This window comes from Rhipicephalus microplus, chromosome 1 (assembly GCF_043290135.1).
Source record: "Rhipicephalus microplus isolate Deutch F79 chromosome 1, USDA_Rmic, whole genome shotgun sequence".
NCBI classification, from domain to species: Eukaryota; Metazoa; Arthropoda; class Arachnida; order Ixodida; family Ixodidae; genus Rhipicephalus; species Rhipicephalus microplus.
The window spans coordinates 66,063,304-66,089,114 of record NC_134700.1 but is presented as its reverse complement, the minus strand read 5'-3'; the positions used below and the strand labels follow the sequence as shown (position 1 = coordinate 66,089,114).

General features: G+C 47.7%; 1 protein-coding gene across 1 annotated transcript in view; it reads left to right on the top strand.

Moving 5' to 3' along the window:
• Positions 1-25,811, top strand: part of LOC142765373 (uncharacterized) — a 192,974-nt gene that overhangs the window by 20,615 nt on the left and 146,548 nt on the right. The window lies entirely within an intron of this gene.

Here is a 25,811-nt window from a genome sequence, read left to right as displayed (position 1 = left end):
TGCCCTTCCTTTCTGCAGTTGTGGCAGATTCGCGGCTTCCATTGATGAAGTTTCATTGAAAAGCCCTTTTTCCTTTCACCCTTTTCACTGCGCACTGCCCTGCTATGCAACTTTCGGCGAGTATAATACTCCTCAGCTAACTCTGCTGCCTTGTTTAGCTGTACTTCACCAAGTTTGTCCTGCAGCCAAAGTTTGACATCCTCCTCGATACAGTGGTAGAACTGCTCCAATGCAATGCATTCTACCACTTTATCGCGGTCGTCATAAACACCTTCGCCCTTGAGCCATTCAATTAAATCGGCTTTAAGACGAAACGCGAAGTCAACTTGTGACCCATTTCCCTTTTTAGCATACCGGAACCTTTGCCTGAAAGCCTCGGGTGACAACTTATAACGTCTCAAGAGCACTTCCTTAACCTCGTCATAGCTCTCAAACGCTTCCCTCGACTAGGAAGTTATCGCGTAGGACACTTCGCCGGGAAGAAGAGCTAACAGGTTCTGCGCCCAAAGAGACCGCTCCAAAGCGTTTCGCTCACAGACGTGTTCAAACTTGACGAGATACTTCGCCATGTCCTCACCTACTATGAACGGTGGCAGTTGTTCCCGAATTCTATAACCGCTAACCTGAACTGTTGGAGAAGCTACGCTAGGCGCCTGCGAACATTGTAGTATTGCCAATTCTATTCGTTTCAACTCGAGGCGCTCCTGTCTCTCGGCTTCCTCGCGGCGTCCTCGCCTTTCAGCTTCTTCACGAACTTATCGCCTTTCAGCTTCTTCACGTTCGCGAGCTTCTCGCCTTTCAGCTTCTTCACGTTCGCGAGCTTCTCGCCTTTCAGCCTCCTCGCGGCGTGCTTTGATACCACCCAGGCCTCATCGACTTCCTTATCCGACACTCCCTCATCCTTCATGATCTCAAGGATCGCTTGCTTTCGTTTCGCACGGCCCAAAGTAATGCCAAGTTCCTCACACATTTCGATGAGTTCCTTCACTTTAAGGTTCTCCATCGTTCACACTAGCCTCTTGCTGTTTGCTCCTGTTAAGAATCTACTTGCCGTACCCACTATAGGCCTACTAGCAAGACGCGCAAGCAAATTTTAACACTCCGGTGTTTACACCCTCCGCATTAACTTTGGTTTCAATGCGCTTCGACTTGGCTTGAAACGATCAAAGCTCACTTCAATGCTTCAAACAGCCCTTCTCTCAACTACTACAACCTGAGCTAGAGTAGTCTGGTGAACTGAGGGGAAAACATCAGGCACTCACCGCATCGATGTCGCTGACGCCGGCCGATCCCGCAGCTGCCAACCACTGTTGCGACGCGCGCCTTCGACGACGTTACAAAGGGTGCCTCGAAATCTCACCGCTGCAACCACTGTTTCGAAAGACGGCGACGCCAACACGGTCCCGAAGGCACCACTGCTTCGAACTCCACTGGGAAGGTCACCAGCCGTTTGGTAGCGTAGGTTTCTCAGCTCGCGACTGCTTCTGCGCAGAGTTGATAGACGAGCAGACGAGACGACGGTGAGTTAAACAAGGTTTATGTACAGCATATATACAGAGGCGTTACAGATTCGGCACTGGGGCCGACAGAGACGCGAAGAGCCGAGCTCTTGTCTCTAACACACAGCTCTACTTTCAAATGGGTCTGCCCTCAAATAGGACTGCTGCGACACACATGTCTGCTCTCCAACACGTCTGCTCGCGACGCGCCGCAGGGCTTTTATATGCACCAGGTCCAACCCAAATGTCCAACCAGAAGCGCCGCTGGTCGTCAGGTCAGACTGCTCCAATGGGGTCGCCGCTGGGCCGCGTCATTCTTTCTCACCGAATCTGGAGAGGCTGCGCTGCAGGTTGCTGCACCCAAGGACGAGTGACGTCACCGCGCATTGCGTCAGACCCCCAGACATGAAGACCCCGGTTGTTTACTCGACGGGCTCGCTTGCTGAGGTGACTCACTGCTCGTGCACGCCAGAAAGGCGCCGTCGCCTGTTGACGCCGTTGATTTCTTCGCGTCAGGCGGACTCGCGGGCTGGCCTTGACACAGATTGCCTTTTTCAGAGGCACGGACGTTCGCTGTCGACTCGCAGGCATAACAGTACTCAGATTTGGGTGCACGTTAAAGAACCCCAGGTGGTCAAAATTTCCGGACCCCTCCACTACGGTGTCTCTCATAATCATATGGTGGTTTTGGGACGTTAAACCCCACAAATCAATCAATCAGTTTCGCGTGGCGAGACAAAAGAATGGCAGCATATCCACAGAGTGAATGAAGGAGAGTGGGGCGAAGTATTCGTCCGTTCATTTGTTCTAGCTTCCGTCCATCCATGCGTGCGGCTGTGTGGCCACCCGTGCGCCCGTCCGCCCGTCCGTGCTTGCATCTGTTCGTCTGTGCGTCCATCCCTGCTTTCGTCATGCATTCGCTCCTTCGTCCGTCCATGCGTCCATCCGTTCGTGCAGCCATCCGTGCATCCGTCCATGCATCTGTCTGTGTGTCCGTTCGTCCATCTATTCAGCACTCCCAGGATCACGATCTGGCATCTTTTCATCATATATTTCCCATGTAGAAGCACCGCCAACCAGCAGACAATCCAAGGACTAAACGAGAGGTGGCACTCGCACACTTTCTTACGGCTAGCGCTTCGTATCTACTTCCCACCTTTAACCACCTCGAGTTCATGGTATATACTAGTGCACTGTATTCATGGCATTCCAGCCCGACGCTCGCTAAACCTCTCTAAAACCAAGGAAGCTACGCCCATCGAGTATAACGTAGCAACCCTTTCTTGTCAGAGAGTGCTCAATGTACATGCCAATGGCTGCTAATGGGCAATGAGACACAGGAGAATTCGGCTTTTACTTTCCTGCGGCTTGTGCTTCGTATCTACTTTCCACCTTTAACTCCATCTAGTTCATGGTGTATACTAGCTCACTGTATGATGATACTGCGGCTCAACGCTCGCTAAACCTTTCTAAAACCAAGGAGGTTACGCCCAGTGAGTATAACGTAGCTACCCTTTCTTGTCAGATAGGGATCAATGTGCATGCCAATGGCTGATAATGGGGAATAGGATACAGGAGAATTCTGCTTTTGGTAACGCGCACGCTGCGAATTTTAGGGGCAAAGTTTTTTATAGCGGCAATTGATCGTCCCTCGTAGCCGTTGTAGTGTGTAACAAGTATAACATTTTGACCTCCAAGGTGGTGCCGGTGATAGATTTCTTCTGTGCGTTGTTGAACAATAAAAGATAGTGATCAATGTACATGCCAATGGCTGCTAAGGGGGAATGAGAGACAGGAGCATTCAGCTTTCAGTTAACGCGCACGCTGCGATCCCCATTACCAGCCATTAGCAAGTAAATTGAACACTATCTGACAAGAAAGGGTTGCTACGTTATACTCGCTGGGTGTAATCTCTTTTATTTTAGAAAGGTTTAGCGAGCATTGAGCCGCAGTGCCATGAATACAATGAACTGGTATATACCAAGAACTCGAGGTGGTTAAAGATGGGATGTAGATACGAAGCGCAAGCCGTAAGAAAGTAAAAGCCGAATTCCCCTGTCTCTCATTTCCCATTAGCAGCCATTGGCGTGTACATTGAGCACTATCTGACACGAAAAGGTTGCTACGTTATACTCGCTGGGCGTAACCTCCTTGGTTTTAGAAAGATTGAGCGAGCGTTGGGCTGCAGTGCTATGAATACAGTGAACTAGTGTATACCATTAACTCGAGGGGGTTAAAGGTGGGAAGTAGACCCGAAGCGCAAGCCGTAAGATAGTGTGCGTGTGCCTCCTCTCGTTCAGTCCTTGGAATGTCCGCTGGATGGCGGTGCTTCTGTATGGGGAATATATGATGAAAAGATGCGAGATGGTGGTACTTGGAGTGTTGAATAGATGGACGAACGGACATACAGACAGATGCACGGATGGACGCATCAATGGACGCAGGGGTGGATGCATGAACGAACGCAGGGATGGGCGCACGAACAGATGCATGGATGTTCACACAGACGGACGCATGGACGGACAAATGCTTCGCCCCACTCTCCATCATTCACTCCGTGGATATGCAGTCATTTTTTTGTTTTTGTTTTGGTTTATACATTGCCGCTTCGTGTTTTTGCACGAATGAGGAAGCCGTGTCTTTTATGTGTATCTCGGATTCTAAGTGGCGTTTGCATCGATTCTAAGTGGCGTTTGTATCTCGAATTCTAAGTGGCATTTGCAACGGGCGGATTGACGCATGGACGGTCACACAGATGGACGCATGGACGAATGGAAGCAAGAACGAATGGACAGACGAATGTTTCGCCCCCACTCTCCATCATTCACTCCGTGGATATACTGCCATTTTTTTGTTCAACAACGCACAGGAAAAATCTCCCACCGGCACCACCTTGCAGGTGAAAACCTTAGACTGGGTAAACACTACGACTATGACTGCTACGAGGGACGAACGGGTTCCGCTTTAAAGAGTTTCGCCCCTAAAAAACGACGTGCTCACACGACGCTACATCAAACCAGTGCCAAGGTCGCTACATAAAAAAGAAGGTTAGTGGTGATGCCAGAGCACTAAAACGCTTCAAAGCGTTTGATGTCACGTTCAATTGTTATTCATGGACGTCAGTGAGTCATAGAGACAGGGTGTGTGTTTGTGTATGCGCGTGCGTGCGCGCGTGTGTTTACACTTCAGTGAAACGACGCTGGTTTCGGTCTGTCAGCTGTCACAGGGGCACCTTTCGTCGTGTCATTGAAACGACGGCCACAGTTGGCGGATAGTAGGTGAAAGACGCCGTCTGCGCTTGTCCTCCTTGGTTTTCATCAGCAGATTTCCGCCGCCTCGCACGACATACAAAACACACGTGAGGCGACGCTGCCTCTACTTGCGCGAGCAATTTTCTCGCTTTTTGCAAGCGTGTATGAGTGGCATTGTCTGGTGTCGTCTTTCGAATTATTGGCAAGATGGAGGGAGTGGAACCACCACCTTCAGACCGTGCTGATGAAACATTGTAGAGCAAAAACCGGGATAACTAAAGCATGCTAGTTCATAATTTAACTATTATATGCTTATTAAGGTGGCGTTATTCATGAGCACGCTAAGTAAAACCTTGCTTACTTACTGATACGATGACAATTAGTATACTGCTAATCAGGATTATATGTGATAGTTCAATACTTATCATGATCTTGCTGATTGCGTTCGAGATAATTGCCTTTTAATTGAAGCCTTTTAACTGAAGACAAAACAGCTCAGTTTAATGGTCGTCAAGACTCAGTAAGTACAACGAAAATTGAGACAGAGCTCATGCGTTCTTCACTTCAAAGCCGACCACGCACATGAGTAGACGACCAACTTAAAAAGCTGCAAGAAGCTCCTTTATGGCTCCAGCCTTGTACAAGTAGTGTAAGTGCACCAAATGATTTTAATTGCAAAGAAGCTGCCGCTTAGCGTTCACTGCATGAAACCCTTGGTAGTCATACCGGCCCCATCGCAGTCACGAGTTGAACTGGGGCCTTCTTAAAGGGGTCTTGAAACGCTCGCTCTGAAGCGACAATGCGAAGCCACCGGCGTCCAGACGCACCAACTAGGTGACGTCATCATAAGTAATTCTTTGTTGATCGAGGAACGCGGAACTTTTCGGTACTTGCGAGTGCGCGCAACTGGAACCCTCCTCAGCGTCTTAGTCATACACAATCAGCGCTAACTTGAACTCGGACGTCATATTAAGCAGCGTCCTTGTGAGACGTGGATCGCCTATAGCTGACGCAGGTGAGCGCCTCTTGCGCGTGCTCGATATGCCATAGAGTTCCGCGTTTCTCGATAGGCAAAGCTTCTATGGAGGTCCACTCGGGCTGATGATACAGTTAGCGCTTGTGGCTGCCGTTGGTGCCGCATTGTCGTTGTAAACCGACCATTTCACGACCCCTTTAAAAACAACGAGTTTGTATCCAAGTCCACATGTCAATCACTTTGATTAAGAGACGCCCGCGAAGAAAATCACGTACGCCCACCATGTTTGCTCCTGCCGAAGGGCAGCACTCACGTTGCGTGAAACGAATATTAGGGCAGCTTAACTTTTTTGCGCAGGCTATGCACACATGCACTCAGAAGTAAAAACGTTATCACCACTGGACTACGATGTCTCGCATTCAATTTCACTGCGCTCACTCCGTATGCAATCACAGCTGCGTTGCCACCATGATGCGAGTGCCACAGGGGACCACCTGTCTTTATAATTATATTCAATACTTGGTAGAAGTGAAACGAGCAGCACGAGAGAACTGCCTGTGCCCCCTTGCAGCCTTTAGAGTGGAAATTTTTTTTAGCAGGTGGAACGAAAGAAACTGTATGAAAGAGGACATACGCCCACGAACACGCCTGTGTGAGCTGCGTGCGGAATTGGCAGAAAGATATCGCGACAATCACGTAGACGTAACTGCACTGAATTAATGTTGACTGAGTGGCGGTGGTAACGTGTTCGCATGCAGTGTTCCTTTGATACCCACCGCAAATGTCCCACATGCGTTTCCAATGTCACACCCGCTTTAGTTGCGAAGCAGCTCTTAGACTAGCCTGCGTAACACGGTTCCTCCGTCTGCACCTCTCCCCTCACAGCAGGTGTTGGAGCGGTGCGAAGTAGCTCAAGCCCTCCTAGCAGTGCGCGGTGACGTCTCTCTCCCTCGCCTGCACTCGGTGCGTGTCAGCTCTCTCTCGCTTCACCCCCACCACCACTCGCAACGGTCGAGCCCACTCTTCACGCTGCAATTTCTCACCCGCGCCCCCTTTCTCCATCTGTTGGTGAGAGGAGGCTGCGAGCCGGCGGGTGCGCGCGCTGCACGCCAACAATATGCACAGCGCGCTGCTGCTTGCCGTACGATCGCGCCGATGGGTGGGCCACCGTCGTGGCATGCTTCTCCCTAGTGTAATGCAGGTCGCAGACGAGCAAGGGCGGCGGCACCAGAACAGCTACGAAATGACCCCGACACTTACTATACAAACTTCAGTCCATACCCAACGAGGCAAAACGTATTTGCTACACTCGTTACCAACCGAAACCAATCGATCACTTCGGCGACAATACGTACGAAAAGCACGGCCGTAGCAGAAGCGGCAGCCATTGCACTAGCCGACCGAGCAGAAGAGTGCAATAGACAGTCTGCGCACGTTCTCTCGGATTCTCAAGAGGCTTACCGACTATTTCTCAAAAGCGTCCTTCCCGAGAACGTTCTAGTCATGCTAGAATCCAACCTCCATGAAGACCATGGCACCACATGGTTCCCGCCCACGTAAGTGAAGGAGGAAACGGACGGGCAGACCGCATGGCTCGAGCCATGCGGTTTCGAGCTGCGGACATGCCGACCTAGGTAGATTACTTCACATCTACGCTGCCGCGACATATCCTTGAGAGCCAAATACTGGCCTGGCAGACGATGGCCGCTTGACTAGCTTGACTGGCTGCTTGACTTTGTGGTCGCTTGACTAGCTTCACATGTACCAAATTTGGTATTTGTAACGCGAACGGACCATATGGGTAAAGGAAACGTCCAAACATGATAAACATGACAAGCGTGTCATGTAATCCCATGTATACACGCCACAAACATGATGCACTGCAGCTGTTTCGCCAGCTCCACATATGCCAAATTCGGTATTACGTCACGTGAATGGATGACGAAGGTATGTGACCGGTGCGAACATGATAATCATGAGATGCGTGTCATTAACAACAAGACTACAAGCCACACTCAAGGCACCAATATAGTTTGACATGACCCGCCGCGCGTGCGCACTGGCGTTTGTTTCGTCGCGTCACGCCGGCGATGCCACCTGCCGTATACTTGCAGGCGCGTGCAACGTTGCGTTGCTTTGACGCATGCGCGTTTGAGCGCGCCCGGTGTCTCTCCATCACAAAGAGAGGCAGACGCAGTGCTCTGTGGGTGAAGCTGGGTAAAGTCATGTGCACAAAATGCAGGATGTAGAATTTCGCGCCGATGGCCGCCGTGCCGCGCCGCTGGACGCTGGTCACGCCGGTCAAGCCTGGCGTTCGATTTGCTAACGCAGCTTCGCTTCACCCAGAGCGCGTGCTCGTCAACGTTAGGTCGGAGTATAATGAGCCCTTCGTGACCACATGCGACGCGCATGATGCGCTCGCGCCCGTGTCGGAAGCGTCCCATAACCAAATTTGGTGTTACGAGACGTCAATTGATGACGAAGGTAAATAACTGGTGCAAGCACGATAATCAAGACAAGTGTGTCTTGTAAGAACATGACAACGTACCACGCTCATGATGCGTTTGCGGCCATTTCACTAACTCCACATATACGAAATTTCCTACCACGTGACGTGAATAGACGGCGAAGGTAAATGACACGTCAAAACATGATAATTATGATATGCGTGTAATGTAAAGCAAGACTACCTGCTACACTCATAGCGTGCTCACTGCCGTTTAATAGCTCCACATACACGAAATTTGCTATATGTGACGTGAATGAACGAAGAATGTAAATGACAGGTACAAACATGATAATGTTGGCAAGCGTTTCATTTCAGAAAATCACAACCTACCACGCTCAGAGCGTGCTCGCGGCCGTTTTGCTAGCTCCACATATACTAAATTTTGTATAACGTGACGTGAATAGATGACGAAAGTACACGACATATCCCAACATAATATTCATGATACGTAGGTAATGTACGGCATAATTTTCCTCCGTCTCATGACGTTGTGTTGATTTTAAACTGGCATATCCACGTTCCTGATTCGTGCTTGTCATAACATTGGTTCCCACTGTAGGTGGGATGTGCCAATTTTTTTTAATGTGAAGCAATTTTTAGCGAACTTCGGCGATTATCTATCTATCTATCTATCTATCTATCTATCTATCTATCTATCTATCTATCTATCTATCTATCTATCTAACTAATCAAGCCGCCAACGACATTTACCTCTCTTTGCCGTTTCGGTGATGGTATCAATACCAAACTTAGTATGGCATAATATGACTGTATGAAGAATATGTCTGACTAGTCATAACAAGAAAATTATGACAAGTATGCCATGAATGTCATGATATACATTTCCTGGTACTGCAGCTTTTGCGGTCGTTTCGTTCACATGGCATGTTGCAAAACTGGTATGGTATGGCATGATCGCATGGCGAACGCAAGTGGCAGACCCTAACATGAAAATTATGACATGCGTGTCATGTAACAGCATGACTACATGCCACGCGCGCGATGCACTAGCAGCCATTTCGCTAGCTTCAAATATGTCAAATTGGGTATTACGTGACACCAATGAATGGTGAAGGTATATGACTGGTGTAAACACGATCATCATGAGATTCGCGTCATGTGAGAAGGATGACTACATACGACAGTCAAGGCCCCAATACATTTTGACCTCACGCGGTGCGCGGGCTCGCCGGCGTTCACTTCGTCGCGTAACGCTGTGTTGCCATGCCGGGCGCTGGTCCTGCCATATACGCGCAGGAGTATGCCGCGCTGCGTTGCTTTCACGCATGCGCGTTTCAGCGAGTCCGGCGTTCCTCCATCACGAAAAGCGGGAGACGCACTGTTGTCTGGGTAGTGTAATGCATCGGCGCGAAATGCAGCATGTCACATTTAACGCCGGTTGCCGTCGGACCGCGCCGACGGATGCTGGTCGTGCCTGGTGCCTGACTATAGAGTGCTCGCGTTTTGCACACGTAGCCTCACTGTGCCCAGCGTGCGCGCGCGTCAACGCTACATTGAAGTATATTGGGCCCTTCATGATGCACTCGCGGCCGTTTTGCTAGCTCCACATATACCAAATTTTGTGTTACGTGACGTCAGTAGGTGACAAAATATATAACTGGTGCAGAAATGATAATGCTGACATGTATGTCATGTAAGAACAAGACAACATACCACGCTCATAGCGTGCTCGCGGCTGTTTTGCTAGCTCCACATATACTAAATTCGGCATCACGTTACGTGGATAGACGACGAAAGTAAACGACACATTCAAACATGATAATTATGACACGGAAGGCATGTACGGCATCCTTTACCTCCACCTCGTCACGTTTTGCTGATTTTAAAGTGACATATCAGCATTTCTCATTCGCTTTCGCATGCCACTGATTCCTGGTGTACGTGGAATCTGCAAACTTTTGTCATCATTTTTATAAACGGTGTTGACACACGCTTTGTACTGTGTTGATGCCATGGCTGCGGGGGAAGGAGCGAGCTCCCGGAAATAAAAAAAACGTAATAGAGGAGACATATATTCTCCTAGCACATGTACACATGCCGTAAAGAAGCGCGGAACGCTCAACCGCTGCGATGAATAATATCTTCGTCTTTTAGTGTAATTGATGGGAAGAGACATGGATCGCGAAGCCTTCAAATATTTTCTGGTCGCAGTTATCTTTGTACCGGAGCACAATCCGCGTTTGGTGAAACTTCGGGGCGTGTCCGCATTATGTCAGGCAACTAAAGGACCAATGTCGCAAATTCTGTAGGAGTGTCTGTTACAGCTGCTAGAATGGTAATATCACTTCTGAGGCTCCTACTTCGAAGCGGGCTGCTCCTCTGCGCAGCTCCACCTTCGAGACGCAAGAGTGAGTATTCCTACAGCAGGGTCGAGAGGCGACGACGAGAGGAGGCCTTGACGTCCCCTCATGCAGTGCTGAGCATAGATTGCTGAGCATCGCCAGAATTTCAATTAAGGTATTTACATCTATGAATGGAGGCGTTTCTAGTCGCACTCTATTGAAGATTGTGAGCATGAAGCACAACAACCTGTTGGTCACGCAGGTACTTTTCTAACTATCGCGCTATCTTTCATGAGTCAATTTTATCTTCTGCAGAGATTCCACAGCAGTGTTAAAGATAGCTTGAGGGCCACCTGTCGCAGAGTGTCGTAACGTTCTGGTGGACATTACTGGACGATTCATGAGTAGAACTTTAGTTGAAGACATTCACCACGCAGAAGTTTCCTCTTCCCCGCCTAATTGGTTTCGTATAAAAGTCATGTGTGAACAACGTCATCTTTAATTTTTCGATAATCTTCATCCCAAAATGCAACTACAATAAATTGCATCGACTCCGTAATACAAGTCACCGTCAGAGGGAGATGATGTGCAATTCATTTTTGGATTAACGTGCGATTGTTTTTCGGGTGCTGTGTGGAGGAAGCCAATCTTTGTCGACGTAGCGTCAGATTGGCAGTACACATGTTAACCTTAGGTTACAAGCTCTCAAAAGCAGCATGCATATTAGAAAGGAACTGTGCAAAACATGTTGGGAAAAACTAGTTAAATGTGCATAATGTTACGTGTCCCTTACTCTAAGAACGAAGAAATGGAGAACTAGGTAGTTCTTGTTCTCGCAATCTTGTTTGTTTTTACACCGATTACTGTGACTGTGTAGGTAATATAAATACATCTTTCTTCTGTGGTCTCCCCGTAACATCTTTCGCGGAAAAGCTGTACTCATCCGAAGGTCATTACGCAAATTCGCAGTGGGTGTATTATTTGGCTGCCCATCACGTCGACAGGCAGGCCCGTTGATCTAGCCCCCACTATGCGAATGAACCTAGCCATGTTTTTGTGACCCCTCTTTAGTCCAGGCCCCTTCTGCAGGACTGTAACGTGCACGTAAAAAAGTGACTGGCGGCCCACGAGTGCACCAGCAAGACTAATAATTGGGATCCCACTATTACGCTCGTAAACGTCCGCTTTTACCGGAGGGGAGCAGCCAGTGCGTGGTTCGACAGCACGAACAGGAGCTGCTCATTTGGGATGTCTGTAATAAAAACTGATACTTTTTCGAAAAGCCTATTTTACGTGAACGAGCCTCACAGAAAGAACTTTTGTGCTGTGCACAAACCTTGACGGAGCTGTACTTGGTGCACAAAAAACATGTCTTAGCTTTGTGCCGGCAACTTCAAGGTCAAATGCTTCATCCAGACAGAGTGACACTCTTAAATGCATTGCCGATGACACCTTTGGTTTGCTAGTGTACATGTTCTGCTGTACCACTGACTACATCATCTAGAGCGGCTGACGCTTCGGAGGTGCAAAGAGCCGTCAACTCACGCAGCATTTTGTTCGGCTCCCTAATACTGCCGCCACGTCGTTGTACGAAAACATCTTGATGTCTCCGCCGGGCAGTACCGGAAACCACTTGGATTTTGTGGGGCAAGCGATCGATCAAGGCAGTATCGCTATCTGCTCCCCGGCTCGTTATTCGGCCTGCCCGACAGTGTCACTTATCCAGGACGTCTGTGTGAAGTACTGGTAAACTAAATGTACCCGAAGTGGTCCTACGGTCCGCCCTATTCCATACTGTGGTAAAAAGAGGAAAGATGTTGAACACAGTAGCGAGAACTGCGGCACGTGGCGGACAAAAATTTCACAGCTTATTAATAGAGTGAATGACGATGAGTTGGGAGAAGCGTCCATCCATGTGTCCATCCATCCGCGCGTCTGTCTGAACGGACGGACAGAGGCACGGATGAACGGCCACACGAACGGACGAACAGAAGCACGGACGGACACATGTAAACATAGATGGACGCGCGGACGGACGGACAAACATTCGAACGGACGGAAAGAAGCATGGATGGACGGAACCATGAAAGGACGGACGGATGAACGGTTCGACCCCCTCAGCATTCTTCACTATGTGGATATGCTGTGAAAACTACTAACATCATCTAGTTATTCCCAAGGACTTATACACACAAGGTCCTCGATTGAGCAACTGATATACCATAGGTGGCTATACTACTATACTAATACTACAGAGGAGACAACAACGCATAGCATAAGAAGCTTCGTCCCTAAAAAGAGAGTTCGTGGTGATGGTGGCGGGTAAAAAAGGAGGAAGCAACAGCGGCCACGCAAGCAGACAGTGTGTGAGAGGCCACTCATGTTAGCCGGAACCACCCGAGAGAACCGTTGCGCAACCTCCGGATGGCTTGCGTGCTTGTGAACACTGCTGCACCGGTCGTCCAACTCCTGCACAATACTTGGCCTGTTCCTGGAATGGCTCGCACCTACTGAAAGAACGTCTGCCCCACTACCACTCACCCGCCTGCTCACCATGCGGTGTCATGACGTGCCGAAATTCTGCTGAGCTGCACTTAAAACCACGTCACCCCTTCCCAGAGATCAGCTGAGTCGGTGTATCACCGGCTTGCCGTGCTACGAACAGCTGGATGAACCTTAGCACATGCGCATCACTAATGGAAATTGTATGTGTTTCAGAAGGATCGGAGAGACCGCAGAACCTATACGTCTTTGCTTTATTGTTGACAGAACAAGAATAGAAAATATGCAGAGCGTTCCCCTGGCCACTTCTTCTTCCTCGCCTCCGAGCTCCATCTTCAATCTGTTTTCGACATCTTCTCGCCAGCCAGATTCAACCGAAGCAACCTTCGAGCGAATACAACAGTTGAATCGGCCTCTTGACTAATTTGCCTTCAGGTGTACGAAGGAAGCATGTTCTCACTAGTTCATCCTTGCTTGGAAAATCTTTTCAACCTTGCAGAGTTTCCACTGTGTTCTCTTTCGCGCTTCTCCAAGCAGACGTAAATCTCCTTTGTGTATAATTGTGTGACCCTCCATTTTTCTGCTGGCACACTTAAGTTCCCTCAGGTACTCCTTTTTCCATCTGGTCCACCATGTTATCACTGCCTGTTTTCTTGCACTCCAGTAATTCAGCAAACTCTATTTTTCTAGTCTGTTTTCTTCCTGCTTGTTCATTGCTTGCCTGCCTCCTATAACGTCCGCCGGTGTGATGGGTTGTGGCTCGTTAGGATCGTCACACACATAAGCAAGAGGCCGGTTGTTAATTACTCCTTCTGCTTCAACAACCACAGTCCACAGCTCTTCTTCATCCAAATGTCAAGCACCTATAGTTTTTGCCATGGACGTTATAAAGCTTCTGATCAGCCTTTCATAAAAGTCTTCCCACCATGGAGCTAACTCTACAATAAACTTCCATTTAATTTTCAGGTTACTGGTATACTGTTGCATCCTTTCATCTTCCATTTTTAATATCTTGTTCATCTCTCTCAGAATTCTTGAACGCTCTTGCATCATCTCTGTAAATAGTTGTACACAATCCTCTTCTAGCTACGAATCTTCGGAATGCTTGTATAAACACTTCTGATGACGTCCTCTTGACCAACTCCAGTTGTACGGCTCTTGTTACTGCACACGTAAATATCACAATGTAAACTTCGTAATTTTGTTGTTTTGTTTTCTCTCGAGCATTTAGTGGTCCAGCAAAGTCTATACCAACTGTGTCGAATGGCCTCGCCTGTGTTATCCTGTCAGCTGGTAGTGGTGAAATTTCTTGTGCCATTGGTCTAGAATTAAACCTCCTCCATGATATGCACTTCTTTATCACACATTTTACCATATGTCGGCCACGAACAATCCAAAACCACGTTCGTAGATGTGTCAATGTTGCCACAGCGCCACCGTGCATTGTCACTTGATGCGCGTCGAATGGTCTCGTCTGTGTTATCCTGTCAGCTGGTAGTGGTGAAATTTCTTGTGCCATTGGTCTAGAATTAAACGTCCTGCATGTGATGCATTTCTTTATCACATATTTCACCATATTTCGGCCACGAACATTCCAAAACCGCGTTTGTGGATGCGTCAATGTTGCCGCAACGCCACCGTGTATTGTCACTTGATGCGCCCTCAGAACAAGGAGTACTGCAAAGTGACTTTCTCTTGGTAAAACTACAGGATGCTTCTCATCAAAGCTCAAATCACTCCACTGAAGCCTCCCTTTTACTCTTAGGACACCTTCATCATCTTCGAAGATGTTTGTGCCGTACATATTTATGTTGTCATATATTCATGTCACTGCATTTTGTAACGTTTTCTGCTCCTGCTTTATCAGCACGAACTCTTCCTTGTCCAATTCTTCTCCTCTGAGCGAACCTGTTTTCCTTTCTTTTCGTCGGTTTCCTATATAACGCATCAACCACGTGCTAACGCTTTCTTGTATGATCGAAACCTGTTCACATCAATTATCTTTTCTTGACTCGCGGTGGTTGTTAAGCTTTGCACGGTCTTTTATTCATCTTTGTTGCCATCACTGTCCGATTCTTGAGGGATGTCGTAATCGGGCCTTTCTTTTTCATTCTTGATCAACGTGGGGCCTTTCCACCATAATTCACTGTATAGGAATCGTTTCATGTTCATCCCCCTTGTCATAAAATCCGCAGGATTTTCATCACTTTTAACATAACGCTATTGACTCTCGTTGGACTTGCTCTTGATTTCTGCTGCGTGGTTACGAACAAACAGATCTTTCGTCTTGTTTCTCTTTATCCAGCATATTACGATTTGAGAGTCAGTCCAGAACTTCACATTCTTTAGTTTCCTCATGAAATTCTCAGTTATATGACTGGCCAATCCGACTGATATTGTGGCAGCCAACCACTCCAATCTTGCTAGTGCAATCTTTTTGATTGGAGCGACTCTACCTTTTGCAATGATTAAATTGGCTGCATTGCTTCCATCGGAGTATTCTGTTACATTGTATGCTGCTGCTCCATATGCCATTGGACTTGCATCAGAGAACGCGTGTAGAGTTGATACTTTAAATTCAGCTTGCCTGTTGTCATAGCATTTGTTAACGGTGAAGTCATCGAAGTGCTGAAGCTCCTCCGACCAGTCCTTCCAAGCTGATCGATGCTGGCTTAGTAATGGGTCGTCCCATTTCAGTTTATTCATCCAAAAGTTTTGCAGCAATATTTTTGCTGTAACTGAAAATTGTGTCCAAAAACCTAGAGGGTCACATAGCCTTGCCGTGGCTTGCAAAATCTGTCTTTTTAAGAGTTGTCTCATGTCCTTGTCATTTCGCCATGTAGTGCCAGGAAAGCTCAACGTGTCGTCTACGAAATTCCATTTCAGTCCCAAAATTTTGATTTGTCCCTGTTTTCTTATCCCTTGATCCAGATCATCTCCTTCTTCATCAAATAGTTTTCCTAGTACAGCGCCATTTGAAATCCATTTTCTCAAATTCATTTCCGCATTACGAAAAATGTCTCGTGCTTCTATGTATACCTTTGGCAATGTCGAGTATTCGTCGGCTCCTAATAAAACATCATCGACGTAGATTTCTTTCCGGAGTTGCGCCACAACTGCAGGATATTTCTCTTCAAATTTATCCAAATGTCGATGAATTGTGGCCGCTAGAAGGAAGCTACTTGGTGTAGTTCCGAAAGTAACCCTCATCATCCTCCACCTTTTTATCTTCGGGGTTGGCATATCTTCGCTGGGCATTCTTTCCCACCACATAAATCGCAGTGCATCTCGGTCATTTTCATGTATCTTGATCTGCAAAAATTGCTTTTTCCACGTCGGCTGACATAGCGATCTTGTCATGTCGAAAGTTCATCAGCAAGCTTGTGATGTCGGGGTTTAGGTTTGGCCCATTTTCTAAGTCGTCAATCAAGGATTCGCCTGGATTCTGGCTTGACGATGCGTCAAAGACGATCCGTATTTTGTCTTTGTTCGGTCCTTTTTAATTACCGCTTGATGCGGCATGCAGTATAAAAATTTGTTCTGTATATCTGATATAGCGTCTTTGACGTTTTCTGCTATTTCTTGGTTGAAGTACTCTCGGATAGCTTTGTCATAGGCTAGGAGCTCATCTCTATCCTTGTATAATTTTTGTCACCTGAATAAGCCTCTTCTCTGCAGTGGTGTTGTTGTCGCCCAGTGTTACGTTATCCTTCCAATGGTAGCCGCACTTAGTATCTTCCTGCCTTGAACTCCATTGTTTGTCGGACGTACTCTAGCACATGTTCATCGCTCATCTTTGTAGCTGATTTCTCCTTGATGCCCATGATTTTCAAGTCCCAGAATCGCTGCAGTTCGTCCACAGTCGTGTCCGACTTGGCACAGATCTTGAGTACTATAACCGTCGAAGATTTCATTGGCACACAATGAACTCCTACAGGACCTTGGACTGTTCATACCAACATCGTTTCCGTTGCCATTACTTTTGGATGAATATCGCGAATGCGACCAGTGACTACGGTCCAGTAATATTCTGCTCCAATTATTATCGAAGTTTCCATATCTTTTTCTTTCTTTGTTCGTCTTCTCACTGTCATCCGCCAAACGAATTCTCATCGATCTTGCTCTTTCATGTATTGTCAACGGTAGCGATGGTAGCACGTCACAGGATATAACTTCTAACTCCAGCGCCTCAATCCTCCTTGGCTCAGATGTGGGGTCCTTCCTGAAGCTGACCTCGACGACTTTCATGTCTAGTTCCGTCTCTCCTCCTCCAAATGATCCTACGGAAATCCTTTCGGATTGTTTTACCTTGCACGCGGATTTTCTTGACAGTCTGTTGAGGATGAATCTCCTCTGGCTCCCATTGTCCAGCAGAATCCATGCGTAGCATACGCTGTCTCCTCCCTCCGTCCACGGAATCGCTGTCTGCAGTAGTATGCACTTGTGTTGAGCAGACTGCTGTGCGTGGATGTTGCAGGACTTTCTGGTGTCTAACCAGTCAGGTTGCGCGCTTTTACGCACTTGCTAAACATCATTATCGCTTTGCTGCTGTGCTGACTTTTCTGCAGGCGTACGTGGTCGAAACATGGATGTCACGTACCTTCCCTTGCATGTTTTTCAGCGTACGTTAGCGCGGGATATCTTCGCCGTGTGGTTAGGTCTGGTGCATCTGAAGCATCTTCGCTCCCATTGCAAGGCTTCCTTCTTCTGTTGAATAGTGATGCTTCTTCTGCAATCTTCTGTGTAGTGTCAAGTCATCTCACAAAAGATGCATTTTTTCATCGAGGTGCTCTGAAGCGTAGATGTTCTAGTCCGCCTCATACTGTGCGGTGACTGGGTGCCGTCGTATTTTTCCTCTCGAGTTTCTTCTCTGCTGGGTATATATATCTTTAAAAACTCCATAAGTTCTTTCAAACTGCTCGTGCTGTCTCTTGAGGCTGAGTCCAATTCTGTAGTTACAGGTCTGTTGCCACCTTTCTCTATCTCCTTCCCTTCATCTCAATCCTCATATCCACCGGTGGCGCAGATTTTACAACAGGAGCTTTCACTGTGGCGTAACTGCCCATTTCCACTCGTGACAACTGCAAAGCTCGTGTGTTGACTTGCAAATTTCGAAAGAGTTTCTTCAACCCATCTACATCTTTAGGACTCTTCACTGCTTTCACGCTTACTAGCTCTTCTATGTAGGTCTTTTTTAAATTATCTGCTCGTCCGAATGTTTCTTTCAATAGAGCGACTGCATGCTCCTATTTCTGATCAGAAAACTGCAAACCTCCTATGAGGGACGCAGCCTCCCCACTCCGAGACGCCACAAGGAAATGAATTTTTGATTCTTCGGCATTTTCACTATGTTATGCACCGATGTCTCCAACCGATGCCAAAACCTTGGCCACGCTGTTTTTCCCATCAAACTTGATCATCTCAAGACGTGGCAACTTAACAAGCTCTTGCGTCTCCGAGATTGGGTTAGTACCTTGCACTGAGCTCGCCTGTTCTGTGACTATTCTCGTAGTCAGTTGCGTAGCTTGTTCTAACTCGCGTCATTGCGCCTCTATTTTGTCGTTGCGGTAACGATCTTCATCTCGCACTGCAAAACTCTTTCAAATTCGGCCTCCTCGTCTTCTTCTTCGTTGAGTTGTTCGATCTGTTCGTTAACTTGTCTTGGCGTCTGTGACTCGCTCTTCATCTGGTTTAGAAGCGTCATAAGTTGCGATCGATCGGCGTCTTCTTCTATCTTATCAATTTCTCTCGTAAGCGTTGTCACATTTGCTCGAAGCTTCGTCGACTTCTTCGATAGGACCTTTTTATTCATGCTTAAAACATGTTGAAGGAGCTTTTTCCTGTTTATGTGAGTCGCCAACAATCGTCGGTCGTGGTCCTTTCCTCGACGGTTCGTCCTTGAGCCAGACACTGCTGCTTCGTTCTTCAAGCCCTTGTTGTTGCGACTGGGGTTGAAATCTTTGCGTCTGTCCTCAGATATCCTGGTCACTGAATCATGTTTCAGAAGGACCAGAGAGACCGCAGAACCAATACGTCTTCGATTTATTGTTGGCAGAACAAGAATAAAAAATGCAGAGCGTGCCCCTGGCCACTTCTTCTTCCTCGCCTCCGAGCTGCATACTCAATCTGTTTACTACAGTATGTTTGTCGAGATTCTTTTAAATGTGAATTCATTTCTTACATTGGCTACGTCAAGCGTCCATCGGAATCTGTTTACTGCTCTCCCCCATAACAGCAGCTGTGGGCACGCGCGTCCCTAGCAACCGGAGCCCCCACCATGTCACGCTTTTGTGTCGGCAGCTGCCAGCAACATCTGCTGGCGCGTGCGCTTATCCTCGCTCCAAGCAAGCGGAGCCCTCGCCTCCTTCAACGTGACTTACCACCGCCAAAATGCAGTGCGTTTGAAACGAGTTTGTAGCGTTTATGCTGCCAGCGTTTGTGTAGCATTTGTGTTGATAAGACGCTGACATTATGGCCGTCAGGTACAAAGACAGGTACAGTGCTTTGCAACTCTTTCTCTCGCTGTTCGCCCTCTCTCCTAGTTGCGCCCACTCTCCCGTCTGATGGAGTGAAGCGTGTGTCTCACTCTCGACCATTGGCTGACTCTCAAGTCGATGGCAGAAGTCGATGAAGGAGAATGTCTGACGGCAGCGGAACCCCTAACAAGAAGTGTAAAACAATGCAACCCGAGCATTGCACCTCTCGCTACTGGTGACGTCACTGCAGTAGCTTCAACGCCATCATAAACCTGAGTAGAAGAAGCGGAAAACAAGGCTGCTAAGGGAATTGTGCGTGAGGCCGAATGCAAGCGAGCAAAGCGAGCTGCAGAAACCGAACTCCACGCACAGTACGCCTAATGCTACTCCGTCTACTCTCGGCACAAAAAATGCATTCGCATTTCCTCACTCCGAAAAGTGTGAAATATGGCAGTGGAACTGCCGAGGTTTGCGGCGGAAAAGAGGGTAACTGTTGCAGCTGGTGGCGTCGCAACAAAAGCCACTTGCTGTCATAGCAGTCCAGGAAGCCGGAAAATTACAGTACAGGAGACGCCGAATGGAAAGTTGCTACATTAGTCGATAACTCAATTACAGCACTATGTCATCAGCCTGTAGAAGAGGCAGATATCCCGCATATGATAACAGAAATAACGTACAAAGGGAGCCGTGGAAAGAGCGCCTTCCTAATATCTATACTTAATGTCGTACTCAATATCTATAGTCCCCCAAAACAAAAGAAAGCAACATTCGGCAAGCTCTTTCAAGAGACAGCAAAACTAGTGAAAGGTAATCCATTAATCGTAGTTGGGGACTTTAATGCCAGGCATGCAAGCTGGGGATATAAGATGCAAGAGACCGAAGGCAAGAATATAGCAAAACAAATAGAGAAACTGGAAATGACGCTGTTAACTGACCCTGCAATACCAACGAGAATAGGCAACAGCGTATCCATGGACACAAGTCAAGACTTGACGATAGTACAAAACTTCCACAGTGTGGACTGGTACAGCACGCTTGAAAACCTGGGCAGTGATCATTACATACTAAGCACAACAATCCGCACCGGCCGAATCCGCAAACACATCGGCACAGCTAAAGTTACAGACTGGCATGCATATAGAAAATCGCTAAAAGCGCATGTGACTGCCATAGACGATTTGGACGAGTGGTGCAAAGTAATTCGAAATGAAAAGCAAATGCACACCAAAATGGTCACGGGAACAGATGAGACCTCTGAAGTAGACGCTCACCTTTTTCACCTGTGGGAAGCAAGAAGAAACCTCAGTAAACGATGGAAAAGGCAAAAGCAAAATAAGAAACTCAAAGTGAAAATAAAGAAATAACGCAGCAAGCCGAACAATACGCTATTCAACTGGCGACAGCCTACTGGGAACAATTTTGCGATTCACTAAATGGAACCCTAGGAACAGCAAAAACATGGCATATCCTCCGAGCCATGATCGACCCTCTGAAAACTAAACGCGATGGACAAAATCTCTAAAACGATTATTGCACATGTATCCAGACACACGAGATGACTTCCTTCAAGACATCTATATTAAGTGTTTTGGCGCCCGAGCCATGACAGCTCCTTACCAGGCTAAATACACTGGGCTCCCAAACTCAGAACTGGATGTACCTTTCACGCATGCCGATGTCAGAGCAGCAATCGTCAGCAATAAACGAAACACAGCGCCTGGGGCGGATCAAGTCACCAATGCCATGATTCGCAACTTGAATGACGAAGCCACAACAGCGCTTCTAAACTTCATTAACAAACACTGGGTGAATGGCACTATACCTTAACAATGAAAGAATGCTGTATAAATTATGATACCCAAACAAGGAAAAAAATTGGCAATAGAAAACCTCAGGCCAATCTCTCTTACCTCGTGCTTAGGCAAAGTGTTTGAAAGATTGATAAATACCAGACTTTAACGGCACCTTGAACAATATAACTTGTTGCCAAGCACCATGTTTGGTTTCCGCTCGAACCTTTCGACACAGGACATCCTTCTGCTTTGAAAAGAGGAAGTACTAACAAATATTCCAAAAGCAGGAGAAAACATTGTCATGGCCATCGACATAAAAGGCGCTTTCGACAACGTAAGCCATAAGGCCATATTATATGGGCTAGCAGCGACAAACTGCGGTCAAAGGACGTACAAATATGTACAGAACTTTTTTATTAAAAAAACCGCTGTTATCAGATTAGGAGAAGACGAATCCATTGTCTTCCACTCACCGAGCAAAGGCACACCACAAGGCGCTGTGATCTCGCCTACGCTTTTCAACATAGCCTTTCATGATTGGTCAAGCCAAAAAACTGGACAATATTTCCGATATCCGGCACTCCTTCTATGCGGATGACATCACTATACGGACAACCAAGGGTAGCTTGGCAGAAAAAGAAGAGCGGCTTCAACTGGCAGCTGAAACCATCGAAGAGTACACTAAAGAAAGGGAACTTGGGCGCTCAGCAGACAAATAGGAACTCATTCGGTTCTCCAAGAGTAAAAAACAAAGGACAGACCCGAGCCTCCGCCTTGAGGTCAAGCTAGACAGCAATATTATTCCAGAGAAAACTACCGTTCGAATCTTAGGGATGTGGGTACAGTCCCATCAGCGATGTCTCCACCCACTGAATGTGCTTAAACGAACAGCTCAACAAATTGTTCATAGGATAGTTTGAATAATGAACAATCGTGCTCGACTGAAAGAACAAGACGTGCTTCGTTTGGTGAAGAGCTTAGTCATCAGCAGACTAACATACTCGCCACCCTACCACAACCTGAATAAAGAGGAGAAATAAAAAGCAGACAAAATAATAAGGATGGCATATAAAGCGGCTCTACGACTACCACAAAGCACTTCAACTGCCACGCTATTGGCACTCGGACTTCACAATACATTTGATGAGTTGGCTGAGGGGCAACTAACCACCCAGATTAACTACCTGCTACAGACACCAACCGACAAAACTTCTTCAGAAGATCGGTTTCGGTGAACAAGTACAGTCACAAGAAGAGCTAAGGAATTGTCGTGCCCAGTCAGAGCCTGGTACAAGATATGTCCGCTACCGAAGAACATGGAGTCAGTTCTACATGCTGGAAGGCGTAAAGCAAGAGCCGCTTACATAGATAAAAAGACAAAATATTTGAATACGGCGAGATTTACTGACGCTGCACCATATCAGGCAAATGCGACAAACATGGTGGCCGTGGTCACAGACCGGAAAGGAAACGTCACAAGTTGTACCTCCATAGCTCAAGCCTCTATCACAGAAGTGGAGGAGATAGCGATCGCGCTGGCGATCAAGGAGGGCAGGGAGCCAAAACCCCAGTTGACAATAATCACAGATTCTAAGGATGCATGTAGAAATTACGGTAAAGGTAGAATATGTATGAAGGCCTTCCAAGTTCTAACCAAACCTCATAAAGACTTTCCAATTGAATACACCCAAAGCATTATCTGGGCGCCAGGTGTCGCAGAACGAGCGCTAAAAAAGGGCGCGCCGCCAAATTCTCGCGATAACGCGCGGGAGAGACGCCGGGAGGCCAACGATAAAAAAACAGAAAACAAACATCCAGACTTTCCGGGCGCGCGACTCTCCCCTCGGAAGCGTAGGTTCGCCGAACCTCCCCACGCCACATCGGCGGCCGAGCAAGCACTCGAAATTTCTCGATGGAAAGGGGCGTGGGGATGCCGGGTTGAGTCATCCGTCGCGGACGGCTCTCGTATCGTCTCGACCTTTCCCCCAGCCTTCGCTGCGCATCGCGCCGACGAAATGATGAGAACTTTCTGGAATCTCGCGCGGAAGGTATTTAATCGAGCAGCCGAGACGAGAGATCAGGAGAAGACGGAAGTTAGCGCCAGAGCTCGTAGGGATTCCGCCGTGTAGTCGGCGAAGGTTTTGTCCGTGGAGACAAAGCAGGAGAAGATTTCCACCTGAGGGGTGACGACTCGAGTTACAGGCAAGAGTGCGTGTTTACCGCTATCGAGCGAAGACGCGTGGCAACAGCTGCGTGTGTGAAGCCTACGTGTTTCCGGCGAAGAAGTTTGAAGCTTGGAGAGTGGCCAATTGAAGGCGCGAGGTTTCCTGGAAGAGAAACTTCGGCGAGGTTTCCTGGAAGAGAAACTTCGGGGACAGCGGAACGACAACAACACTGGACTTTGAGTGAGTGATTCTCGGAAGAGTATCATCCAGACTTCTGTTCCAAGAACTTTGGACTGAATAGGTTTTCTATCTCTTTAGTCTTTAAGCGTCTTGGTTGTTCAATGAATGCGACTGCATTGTAGTGCGTATTGTTGTTTGTGTCTGTTGTTTCCAGTGTGGCTGATTGTACTGTGTAGTACGTTGTTTGATTGTTGACATATTGTATGCAACTATTGTGGAGTGTGCATACTTGTGTATTGTTTTTTTTTTGATCTGCCATTATTGAGAATATAATTTTGTTTTGGTTACCAACTCTCGGCTGTGACTTGTTCTTTGGGCCACAGCCGGCGTCCGCTGGCGCGCCAAAAAGGACCGCTTCTAAATTGTCGACGCTTTCGTGGTGCGGTTCGGGGGGCCTATACTTCGGCCCTTGGAATTAGCCCGGTGATCGCCTCCCTAATTAACGGGACCCGTGACAATTAATCTGGTGTCCGCGACAGGACCTTTTGGTGCACAGTGTGTCCAAAGTAGTGAGAAAGAGCCTCGAGTTGTTGATAGTGCTATCGGAACGATTTTGTGTGTTCCTCAGTGTTCTTGTTAACGAGTGCAGGAGAGTGTTCCGATAGACTGATTTAGGCAGATACTTTTTACACGCGGCAAGGCTTTATTTGCGAGACACCATGGATCTCGGAAAGTTAGTTGCTCTTGGTGAGAAGATGGGTCTTCCTGGCGCTGAACTACGGAAATGGGTAAGCCAGAAGGAGAATGAGGCGGTGGAGAGGGAGAGGTTGGCAGCTGAGAGGGCCAAGGAAAAAAAAGCAGCTGAGTTGGAGAAAGAAAGGCTGGCCGCTGAAAGAGCGAAGGAAGAAAGAGAGCAACAATTGAAGTTGGAGCTGGAGAGAGAGAAGTTGGCAGTCGAAAGGGCGAGAGAAGAAAGAGAAGCGAGGGAGCGACAGCTGAAAGAAGAGAGGCAAAGGAGCGACAGCTGAAAAAAGAAAGAGAGGAAAGGGAATGGCAGCGACAGCTCGAGATCGAACTCGAGCGGCTGCGTTTGCAACAGCGAAGTGAAACTCCCTTCCAAGCTAGAGTTGAAAGCAGCAAACGGGAAGATCATGGCTTCCGCTTGAATCCAAGCAAGCTGCTCGTAGTGTTTGATGAAAGGAAGGACGACCTTGACGCGTACCTTCACAGATTTGAGACGATTGCATGGAGCCAGAATTGGCCGGAACATCAATGGGCAACTGCTTTGAGTACTTGCTTGAGTGGTGAAGCGCTCAGTGTGTACGGTAGGCTGACGCCGACCGATGCAGCCAACTATGCAAAGGTGAAAGCTTATTTGCTGAAGCGATTTAGATTTACTGTGGAAGGATTCCGGGACAGATTTCGGACAGGAAAGCCAGCTGATGGTGAGACGGCTACGCAGTACGCCGCCCGACTTGGCCATTATTTCGACAGATGGATTGAACTTTCAGGGACAGCGCAAGAGTACGATGAGCTTAGAAAGCTCCTAATTAGAGAACAATTTCTTACTAGTTGTCACCCAAGCCTGTCGCTGTACTTGAAAGAGAGGAAGTCTGAGTCACTTCAAGGAATGCTTGAATTGGCTGATCAATTCTTGGAAGCGCAAGGTGGAACTAATTTGGCCAAGGTCAAGAAGGAGTGTCCCGAAGATTCGAAAAATTCGGCGCCCGAACAAAAGAAGCGTGCACCGGAGAGTGTTCCGCGATGTTTTCTGTGTAACCGAGTGGGTCATCGCGTGAGCAACTGTCGTCCTAACTTTACGAGCCCTACGGTAGTAAAATGTTTTAAGTGTGGTCAGACTGGGCACAAAGCCAACGCATGTCGAAACGGGGCGAGTCAAACTCACCAGGTATCCTGTGTGCAAGCGGCACCGAAATCCGGTAATAATGCCGTCACCGATGGATTCGTAGAGTTGAAAATTGGGGAGAAAATTCCTATTGTGGGTGTTGTATTGACAAAACAGCCAACCGGTGTCACGAAGGGAATGCCAACGCTGCCTTGAAAAGATGCGGGCAAGAAGGTTACGGTGTTAAGAAATACCGGTAGCTCCACTGTTATCGTGCGAAGAAATTTGATACGGGAAAGTGAGTTAACAGG